Source organism: Periplaneta americana, chromosome 6 (assembly GCF_040183065.1).
Source record: "Periplaneta americana isolate PAMFEO1 chromosome 6, P.americana_PAMFEO1_priV1, whole genome shotgun sequence".
NCBI lineage: Eukaryota > Metazoa > Arthropoda > Insecta > Blattodea > Blattidae > Periplaneta > Periplaneta americana.
Genome location: NC_091122.1, coordinates 109,356,717 through 109,368,980, shown reverse-complemented (window position 1 = coordinate 109,368,980; position 12,264 = coordinate 109,356,717). Strand labels below are relative to the sequence as shown.

Sequence of the window (12,264 nt, the reverse complement as noted above, 5' to 3'; positions counted from 1 at the left end):
ACCCGGGTTCGAGTCCTGGTGTCGGAGAGAATTTTTCTCTGTCATATCCATCCTTCATCGATACCATGGAACAATTGCATTAATGGATGCACAGATGGCGCAAAGACCGTGGTAGGTCCTGTTGCTGGCGCTGTTACAAGGATCAAGAAAGTTTAAAAAAACTGCACAAATAGTCATTGTGTACTACACCGACACACCCTCGCAACGAAAAAAAAAAAATACGAGCGTTATTAAGGCATGTACTAGACAACGTCGTCTAAATTATCAACTTTGTTAAGGCACGACCTTTACAGTGTAGGCTACTCAAAATTCTGTATGAAGATAGGGAAGTATACACAAGTCATTGTTATTAATTATTTATTACACATGGTTGTCGCTTGATAAGCGTTGTCTTTAGTTTTGAATAACCAAAAGAGTTTGCTAGCAGATTATTTGAATGATCAGGAATTGTTATGCAAATTATGTTACTTAGCACACATTTTGTAAAAAATAACGAATTCAGTACATCCATACAAGGGAAACAGAAGACTATATTCAATGCTAATGACAAAATTGCCGCACTGAAGAAAAAAATAACGTTCTACATGGAAAGAGTCTAGAATAAGGATCTGACACGTTTCTCATTGACTTCAAACTTTACAGAAGAAAATAACATAACAATGAATAACTCATTCATAGTAAGTTAGTAATAAAAGAGCACCATGATAATTTGCTTCAAAATATGAATTCATACTTTCCAAGGGAAACTCAGGATCGATTCGAAAGAAACTTGAGTGGATTGTAGATCCATTGTCAGTGAATTCAAAACCAGCAGCCTTCACTGCGACAGAACACGAGGTCCTTATAGACATGGCTTACAGCCACTGTCAGGCATAATTTAAAAGCAAACCACTTCCCGAATTTTGGGTTCAGTTAGGGGAGGATCTTTCGATATTAAGATCAAAAGCTAAATTGCTCTTACTGCCTTTTGGTACTACATACCTCTGTTAAACGGTCTTTTCGAAGTACACAGCTATAAAAACATAATATCGAGCTCGTTTGGATGCAGAAGACGATATGTGTCTTCAACAGACTTCTGTGACATCGGACATTGACAAACTCTGTCGCAAGAAACAGTACATTCTTCACATTAATTCGGGTGTAAATGTAACATTTTTACATACCTTTACTACCGGTACTACTTATAATTATCATTTTATACTTTTAAATAATATTGTCTCCAGTTCTGTTTTACTATTATTTCCTTGTATGTATGTATGTATGTATGTATGTATGTATGTATGTATGTATGTATGTATGTATGTATGTATGTATGTATGTATGTATGTATGTATGTATGTATGTATGTGTGTGTATATATATATACTTTCGTATACGTATCGTGTGTATTATGCTTCATAGAACATATACAGATAGAACTAAACACTAAACATTTCTTGGGCTCCGCGAGAAACTTTTACTTCAAAAAGGGCTCCGTGGCTGAAAAAGTTTGGGAACCACTGTCTTAGAGACTCATACCTTGTTACCCTTTGGTTTAGTGTTTTTCCGATATGATACTTTATACCCGGCGATTCCCGGCGGGGTCAGAAATTTTCTTGTAAAATTTCTACCTCGGGATTAGAACAGATGGCGGTGCACAACTTCTAATCACCAATATGCCTGGGTTAAATCCCAAATCTCTCCGCAGTGCATATGAAGGAAAGGCATATGTCACTGTTGATAGTGATTCGTCCGTCGGATGGGGACGTTAAACCTGGAGACTCCCTTGGTGCTATTCGACAGGAGTAGGCTACGTGCCGGCACCGGGTTTCCACTTCTCCCTTCCTCACCATCATCATGTTCACCCATTCCCTACACTACACTTACACGAAAACTTAAGATACAGTCACCCTAGTATATGACATAACTCCTCTTCACAGATACACATCATGCATATAACGTGGCCCGCCGAAGTGGTATGCAATTTGAAAATGGGTCACAGTCCTGCCATCTATCCGCAGTATGCGGAACCCGAATCACGCAAAGTGAAGTGCGTAGTCATTACATACACACACATTTTATACCCAATAAGAAACAAGCAAAGAGCTCACATTAGTCGATATGCAGTCCCTACAATGCCAATTTCAAAGATTTTTTCGTACAAAATTTAATTTTAGAACCCATGTTTATTAGATTTTACTTTCTTGTTTTCATGAATACTACCACCTCACAGAACATTGAATTTTTTAAAAATACATTGAGCCTCTGATGAAGATGAAGTTAACGAAAAAGTGTTCATATCTCGGAAGATATTAATTTTAGGATGTATTGTATATTTATTATATATATTTTTTGTTTTAATGAATATTACCACTTCTGGGAATACTGAAAGTTTTTTAAAAACACTGAAATCACCTACGATGTTGATGAACAAGCACTCATACTTCGGAAGATATTCATTTTAAAAGATCCATGTTTATTGAACTGTGTTTTTTTGTGAATACTAACATCTCTCAAAATAATGAATTCTTTTTTTAACATCCTGTACATATTTCCCGTTTAGCAATATTTACACATTTTTCTGTGCTTACTTATTACAAACATTAAAAATGCATCCCATAACAGAAATAATGTCAATTAGGCCTAACATAAATATCTTATTACTGTCTCAAGAATGTACTAAGTAAATCTTGCAAATAATAAACTTCTGTGCCAAGCAGATGTCTACAAGAAAAAGAATTGTGTTTAAACCCAAAAGGGAATACAATGGGACAAAATTGGCCCAACCGTCCTTCCTTTTACAGAACCCAAACAAAGAGGGTCAGAGTTTTAAAACTCCAATGACATGCCGTTGACCTTAAATACGAGTAAATAAAAGTAATAGAATTTCAAGACTAAGTATTCAATTGTATGAGTGGTAAGATTTCAAACTTCACAATGGGACAAAATTGTCCCATCAGGCTTTCCAGTGTTAAACAAAATGGTAATTATGAAAATGCAAAGAATGACAAATGAAAAACCTCACTGTTTGCCAATTGCAGTGATGCTTTTTTTACTTCAAATATTATAATATTTATAACACTTTAAGATTTGAACTGACTATTTACTGACTTTACACATTTAGTCCCGAAAATTGTCTACGGTTCACGGACGTCAAATTAAAACCGATACAATCCCGAAAAAATCCTGAACCTACCTACTGGTATCTTATACGAGGTAAAAGTAGCCATTCCCGTTCTGACTTCCGGGGTCTTACGTACCATAGGCTACGGAACAGATACAATTTGGATTGTAACCAACAGCACTGATCGCAAAATTCTTAGGAATTGATAAGACACATATAGCAACAATCAATCGGTCAATCAATCAAACCATCAATCAGTCATAACCTGCAGCAGGAGGGAGGGTCGTCACTAGATTACATCACTCCTCAGGGGCTGATACGCGGGACATGATAATTACCCGTCAATTGCTATCGATTGGGAGTCCGCCCGGAATATGCTCCCAGCACACTGCCAATTAGCCCGCCTTAATAATAATAATAATAATAATAATAATAATAATAATAATAAATCGAACATGGTGGCATCGTGGTTAGGACGCCTGTCTTGTATTTAAGAGGTCCGTGGTTCGATTCCAAGACCAGGCTGACCTCTTGAGCAATCGTAAAAAGGTGGCGAGAAGCTCCCTATACAATTCTATGGCCTTTAATCATCACATATTTTATGTCTTTAACAACCTTCCACACAAAGACCAGACCTCTATCCGCCAAATATCGCGAATTAGCCCTCTATTAGACGACAAGAGAAGCAGTTGTACGAGTATGGTAACCGAGCGGGATACGGGGAAACGGCAAGAAAAACTGTCTGAAGTTCAACGATGACAGTGATTATAAGAATGACAAAGATGATGCCGATGAGGAGGAGGAGGAGAAGGACGAGGCCGATGGTTAGAGACGGGAAATTGTCGCTCTTCGGAGCGATACGTCGCAGTCCACACCTGTGGAGTAACGGTTAGCACGTCTGGCCGTGAAACCAGGTGGCCCGGGTTCGATTTCCGGTCGGGGCAAGTTACCTCGTTGAGGTTTTTTCCGGGGTTTTCCCCTCAACCCAATACGAGCAAATGCTGGGTAACTTTCGGTGCTGTACCCCTGACTCATTTCACCGGCATTATCACCTTCATCTCAATCAGACGCTAAATAACCTAAGCTGTTGATAAAGCGTTGTAAAATAACCTACTAAAATAAAAGATACGACGTAACTTCCTTTATTCCTATTCACCAATTCTTTTAGAGAGGAGTGAATCAAACACAAGAAGGTTAAGTTTAAATATTGTACTTCAGTGATGTCATTCGAATACATTCTGGTTGAAATTTGTGATTTCCTTTATCAATTTTCCAAGGAATAGACAGATAAATGAATATTTTCTTGTGTAAATCAACCACCGACATAAATATAATGAACAAGTTCAAGTAGTCATCTATAAAACTATAAAAGATATTTCTCTAGCTGGAAGTTAGCACAAACGATTTAAAAGGTTGCAATGCTGGATAGTAGTGAGCTCTCTAAAGTAAACAGTACGTAATGTAGGTCTATGTATGTATGTATGTATGTATGTATGTATGTATGTATGTATGTATGTATGTATGTATGTATGTATGTATGTATGTATGTATGTATGTACAGTATTTATTTTTCTTCTATTTTTGTTTTAATTTCCAAAGTATCATGTTTTTAGGATTGATAATAGTCTAATATTTATTGTTCGAATAAATGTAAACGTCACTGTCAATGATCTTCTATCTAACACACGCTAACAACACACAATAGAGAGACGACAGAGTACCCTGATCTGTAAGCAAGGATATTACCACAGTTGCAATGTACAGTACCTGGCGGACCGAAGTAAATAATGACGGTCTACTATCATTTCCAAAAACATTAGTTACAGATAACATTTGTTTTCTAGGGAAACCATAAAAGTTATTCGATTTTTTTGTTGAGTAATTAATGCTTTATCACAAGTACTTTTTTGGCAGTTAATATCGTTTACACTCTGTATAGGCATATGTATTCGAACAGCTTACTACGATCCAGCACTGCGACCTAGTAGATCTATTATGTTTATTTAAAGCTAAGCGAATTCCCAACCCACACCGGCTCACTACACTAAGGTTTGTTGAGTATCCAGGTTTTGAATAGGCTATAAACCCCACTCGTTCCTGGGCAAGCCTCCCTCCTTGTGTCGCCAGTCGGCGTTCGAAAATGCGTGGAATGGGGATGGAATGGAGATCGGACGCAATGATGTTGATGCGTGACGTAGGGAAAAGAATCCCGTGAAAAACCCCACCTGTGGCTGCGGCCCAATTCCAAGCCTGAATCTTCTGCGTGACAGGCTGAATTGACTACTCAGTGACCACAGGGATAGAGTAACAGCAACTTACGATGTTCCAGTGCGACGAGATGACTGAATTCAAGCTTCTATGTTAGTCTCTAATGCATAAGAAGGTGAAGGTACTTCTTTACACGTCATGAACAGGCGTATCATCTAGCTATTTATCTATCCATTTATTTATTTACTTATATTTATTTTACGACTCTTATTCAACTGTTATGGTTATCTAGCGTCTGAGTGAGATGAAAAGGTGATAATGCTAACGAAATGAGTCCAGGGTCCATCGCCGAGAGTTATTCAGCATTTGCTCTTAATGGATTGAGGGAAACCCCCGGAAAAATCCTAACCAGGTAACTTGTCCAAACCAGGATTTGAACTCGGACCCGCTCGTCACAGTTTGACATGGTAAACGTTACTCAACAGCGGTGGACCTGAACGGGCGTGGATGACATTTAGGTAGATCTCCATAAAAGTAACACTATTTCGTATCCTAACAACCATATTTAGCATAAGCTGTGCTATAATAGGCTCAAGGATTTTACTAATAAACGGTAGTATATTATACACACTATTTAAAGAGTGTAATTGATATTTTGTTATTTGAAGTGTTGTATCAGTGAATATCCTGATGAATATGACCAAGACATAAGTAATGTCAAACGGGCCGGAGTCACCCATAATATTTGATGGTGCAGAACTACAATACGTGTCTGAATACGTATACCTAGGACAGCTAGTCTCCTTTCACCAGAAGACAGAGAAGGAAGTAAAACGAAGGATTTCTCTTGCGTGGAAGGCATTCTGGACTCTCAAGTTCATCGTACTGGAGAGAACACTCAGCAAGAAACTCAGAATAGAAATATTGGAGATCTGCGTAACTCTTGTACTGTTATATGGGCGTCAGACATGATCTCTCACTGCCAAATTTCGTAACAGTCTCCAAATAGTATGCCAAATAAAGATGCTGAGAAGGATACTAGGCTTATTACTGAGGGACAGAGTTCCAAACGAAGTGCTACAAAAGATGACAACAATTAAAGATCCAGCACTGCAAGCCACCAACACCAAATGGAAGTGGGGAGGCCATGTTGCACGACTTAGAGACGGAAGATGGACGCAGACAGTCACACTATGGGATCCCCGCATTGGCAAGAGATCACGCGGAAGACCAAGAAGAAGATGGGCCGACCTCTTCAGTGAACGTGTAGGAAGCCATTGGTCAAGCAGGGCAAGACATAGGGAAGACTGGAAAAACCTAAGAAGACAAGTGAACAGCGACTAAAACCAGTGAGACAGAAACAAGCGAACAATATCCAACAGTGCAAAATGTGAACCAAGTGAACAATTTCAAGGTTGTAAACATCTCTTACGCGGAGTAGCTCACAGCGTGAGACAAATAGAGCTCTCCCTCTATAGGAGGAGGCCTTTGCCCTTAACGGGACACTTTTAGGCTAATCATTTCATTTCATCAGTGAAGAAGTGTGTCAGTGAAGTGTGAAGTGTCTTGTGTAAGAGAAATGTGTTTGTGTCAGTGACGTTTTATAGTTTATACTGACAGTGCAAAGTTTTGAACAGTGAAATGTTTTTGAAGTGTTAATGAAATCAGGATAGTATCACTGAAATGTGTCGCGGTTCCAGTGCATTGAGTGAGTTGTCAGCGAAATGAGTGTAGTACTGAAAGGTACTTGTGCAGGTATGAACATATCATACTCGTGGGTTTTAATTCAAACTTAGGGTTAAGATGCAAATTAGACTTACTTTAAATGTTATCTTAAGTGATCGTGCTTCATTCAATTTAAGATTCTCCTTCTTATTGTTATTGTTATTATTATTATTATTACTACTATTAATTATTATTAGTATTCTTAATTTATTATTAATAATTGTATTTTTATTAGTTGTGCTTATTATTAATTGTCATTATTGAGTGTAATTGGTTACCACTGTCACCGGGTACTTACCCATTTGCAGTGTGAATAAATACGTACATACATAACAAATCTAACGTTCAATTTCAATTAACAGTACATACAAAATAAACTCAGAGCGAATCTAATTTACCCATTTTTTGTTTCAAGACATTTTATCCTGGATACCATCATGACAGTCTGTGGAAAATGGTGGGTGTAAGGGACGATGTTAGTCTTTCTCGCAAAATAAACACATTTTTAAGATAAAATATATTCCCTTCATTATTTTACAGGTTAAGAAAGTAGACAAAAAGGAACAACTGTTGTTATTCTAATACACGAAGTTTCTAGGGCAGTCGTGAATGTACTTGGCGCAATTCAATTAATGTCTGCACTTGCTCTACAAGAACGGGACTTGACGCTATCAATTACTTGTGAGTGGGAAGAGGGGACGGGAATTTCACGGAACGTTAGAACAATTAGCAAATACAAAGAAACAAAAACAAATGCTCTATCATCCCATGCACCATTATGAATTCAGAGATGAAATAAAAAGACAATGAACGAGTGCACTTTAATATGAGATCTATCACATTATAATGAGCACGAGGTAACTATCTTCACTGTAATTGAACATTGTCTCTTACACCTATTGAAGTGGAGGTTCCACTTTTAATCGAACAGATCCGGGTTCGATTCCCGACAATTCATTGGAGAACAAAGTCCAGGGCCAGGTATTTATGGAGATCGTTAAAATCACGACATAATAGATAATATACAATAGATTTTTACTAAACTTTACGAATTAAGTGATTCTGATTAATAATATGTGGATAAAACAATCGCAACAAATCGTCAAATTGAGTTCCAATAGCGAAATGTGAACACATTAGCAAATTATTGCTATTGCGTCGTTTTATAGCGCATTTCATATTGTAAGTTTTTTTTTCGGAATTTTTTTCACTCGAATTTGTCCTACAGAGTGTCCCATTTATCTTGTGCACCTATTACGAGTATAACTTTTTTTGTTTGGATAGGTATTGGAATTTTTGTTTTTGACAGTTTTGTTAGAACGAGGGACCAACATCAGTATGGAGATTTGGTGCATGTAACTACATTATGGTACAAGATAAACGACGTCATCAATTTTTCAAATAGCACTACATACTTTAATCATGTTACATTGATTACACACATGAAGACGAGTTGAAAAATGTATCACAAAGTCACCTTCCTAATCAATAACAACAAAACGAAACAAAAATTTACTTCCAATGTGATGATGTTATGCTTTGAGAGCCACAGAAGATGTTTCAAATGGTGACCATTTACATTAGAGCACATTCGAAGACGTTCCCCGAAAGACCGTATGACTGCACGGCATGTTGCTGGCTGAATGGACACACAAGTCTGTGGAATGCGTTGCTGCATGTCGTCTGGTGTCAGAATGTTCTGGTACACACTGTCCTTTACAGTTCCCCCACAGGAAGAAGTCGAGTGGCGTCAGGTCCGGAGAACGTGCAGGCCACTTTAGTGCATTGTGGCGTAGACAGTTGTTGTTTGTTTACATGTTAAGATAGCAAACACATAACACACGACGTGTACGGACGTCAGTCGTCTTTCGTTTTGTGTAAATTAATGCACAAGATGAATGGAGCACCACAACAAACGGCACATTCTGATGGTATTCATTTTGCATTTTGTTGTTGTTATTAATTGGGAAGGTGACATTGTGATACATTTTTAACTCGTCTTAATGTGTGTAATCAATGTAACATGATTAAAAAAAATGATTGAAAAATTGATGACGTCACGTGTATCTTGTACCATAATGTAGTTACATGCACCAACTCTCTACATTCATGTTAGCCCCTTGTTCTAACGAACTCTCAAAAACAAAAATTCCAATACCTATCCAAATAAAAAAGTTATAACAGGTGTACAAGATAAATGGGACACTCTGTATATCCAAGTAGGCTACATTACATGGTATTCCAGGTGTTCTGATTATATATTAGTGAAGACAAAAGGCGGAGAATTCAACAATTCACTAATAATTTGAAACTGTTAATTTCAGAGCTACAAGTTCTTTTTTTTTTTTTAATGAATGTGTGTTAAATACAGTCTCAATCCAACAAATATTATCTACTGGTCATACCGCACCTTTACCAGAATCCAATGAACCTTTAATGTTAATTATTTTGAAAGTAATATTCATACTGAGTTAATACTCCAATTCCAAAATATTTGTATTTTCCAAAATTTCCATTAATCTCCGCCAAGAGTAGAAATCAATCTCCAACAATCTCCTCCGACCCCAATATTAAAAAACACAAATTATAAAATTAATCTCCATAAATACCTGCCCCTGATAAAGTCCTTTCCGTACGGACTGAGTATGTATGCTTCTTGTCCACCACTGTGGAATACCGGTTAGCACATCTGACCGTGAAACAAACGGCCCGGATTCAAATTTTGGTTGGGGCAAGTTACCTAGTTGATGTTTTTCAGGAGTTTACCACTCAACCAATTGAAGCAGAATTGCTAAGTGAATTTCGGCGTTGGATCTCGGAGTCTCCGCCGTTATTAATTCACAGTATCATCATCCATACCATAGCCCGGTTTAAATTCAAGGTGCGGCGTGCTGTACTTGTATAAGAGCGCGGCCTTCGGCTATGCAATCATTCACAGAATAGGAGTGGTAAGCATAACAAGCCTCAGATTCCAGTGTAAGCCTTCGGGTCCCTCCTCCGTACAAGAAAAAAAAAACGCAAGCTCCTTTCTTTTAACTTATTATACGAAACACAACTAGAAAGATAATTTTACAGAAACACGTGTTTTTAGCATCCCGGATGCCAAAGAAGAGGTTCTCAGCATGTCGTCTGTTTAGAGGAATTTCTTGTGAATAACGATATAGGCCTATATACTTTTTCATATTCAGTGTCCGCGAGTCTTGTTTATTCTGTAATGACGCACATGAAATTTAATACTTTCTGTAGACAAATTAACGGGTCTTTATTTCAAATAAAAAATTCGCGATCCACACTGACTAAAAAAAAAAGAACGACCATGCGATAAATTCAAATTGATAAATCGAGCTGCAGAAACTATCGCGATGTATAAATGTCATTACACTTTATTGGCCGAAAATGGAAAGACGTCATATAAACGAACTAGTCTGTGTAGTCTATGTCCTCTAAAGAATAAATTAAGAAATTAAACGACAACCAATCATATCGTTCGTAACAAGGCAAAGGAAATAAATTATTTAAATAGGTATGTGAGAAAGTATATATCAGCTTTTTGGCAACCATTTCATGTTATGCTATCTGAGTTGGAGATTTTTTAAATCCAAGAGCTTTCGCTATTTTTACTGGCATGTTTAGTGCTGGTTAAGAATTTGAACATGGTTCTTCAATAAAGAAAACGTAAATACTAACAGCAAAAAATAAATAAATAAATAAATAATAAATAACAACACCAACAACAACAACAATAATAATAATAATAATAATAATAAATAAGCCACCGGCGTGGCTCAGTCGGTTAAGGCGCTTGCCTGCCGGTCTGAAGTTGCGCTCGGGCGCGGGTTCGACCCCCGCTTGGGTTCATTACCTGGTTGGGTTTTTTCTGAGGTTTACCCCAACCGTAAGGTGAATACCAGGTAATCTATGGCGAATTCTCGGCCTCATCTCGCCAAATACCATCTCGCTATCACCAATCTCATCGACGCTAAATAACCTCGTAGTTGATACAGCGTCGTTAAATAACCAACTAAAAATAAAATTCACGTTCACAGCAGATAATAACAGCGCGGTGACAAAATGAAGATCGTTAAACCGTAATCTACGTCCATTCATAATGACAAACGCCACTGATCACAATGCAACTTAATTTGGAAGCAATGAATTTATTATGTTTAGTGTTATCTACGCCAATTTTCTGTGAAATCTACTATTGGTTGGCGTTACTCCTTTAACAGTGAGAACTGCCAAAATCTGATAAATCACTCAACCGTTGAAAGCAGCGCTTGAATGCACATCCGAAGGTCATTCATATTTTATCAAGCCATTAACAGAATTAATCGTGTTGTAGCTGAGGGACTTAATCTTCTGGTCACAATATTCACACCGTAGTCTACGTTGTTATACAAAATGGGGACGTAAGATAACAAGTAGAGAGACGTTCTACTTTAAAAAGACGACATTATGACGAAAGTTACAGGTTCGAATCCCAATATACAGGGTGTATAAAAAGGTCAGGTCAATCCTTCAGGACGTGATTCAGGACCATATTTGCAACAATCGCCGCTAAATAACAAATCAGAACCCAATGTAATGTATGTATAGCCAGTGCCAGCGTTTTTGGCGCGTGTCTTTGAGTAAAAAGCCAGTCAGTAAGCACTTGTTGCTAATGCAGCTGAGAACGGTACCACCCAGCACGTCACGTCAGCAATCTGCCAATCACAGTTGTCAATCTTATTGCAAGATACTCGCACTTGCGTTTCTGGGGCGTGTCCTTAAGTACACTATCCAGTCAGTGGCAAATGTTGCCACTTCGGCTGAGAGTGATACCGCCTCCTAAACAGATGTGACGTCAGCAATCTGCCAATCACAGTTGTCAGCTTTCTCGCCCACAAACTGTGGCAAAAATAAGAATACATGCTCTCAACGTTCCCATAATTTATTTCACGCGCCACAAACGGTAGCTTTGGTTATAATATAATGTAACCCGAGATGCAACAGTCCATCAAATGCAAACCGATTGCTGGACTCGCATCACATGCCTCAGCCAAGGTGAACGATTATTCAACTAGTATGGCAGTAACGTGTGGCAGCACGATAAATTCCCCCAACCGTTATAGATGGTTTTCGAAACATAATTTCGCTACCTAGCGTAGTTCCTTAGATTCAATACGATGCTGGGTGGGCACCGGTCCATACATTGGCCCAAAATCCATGAGAAAATTCCTTCCCCACGA

At 38.0% G+C, this 12,264-nt stretch overlaps 1 protein-coding gene across 6 annotated transcripts in view; it reads right to left on the bottom strand.

Annotated features, from left to right (window-relative positions):
• Positions 1 to 12,264, bottom strand: part of LOC138701645 (protein O-linked-mannose beta-1,2-N-acetylglucosaminyltransferase 1-like) — a 1,230,831-nt gene that overhangs the window by 483,796 nt on the left and 734,771 nt on the right. The window lies entirely within an intron of this gene.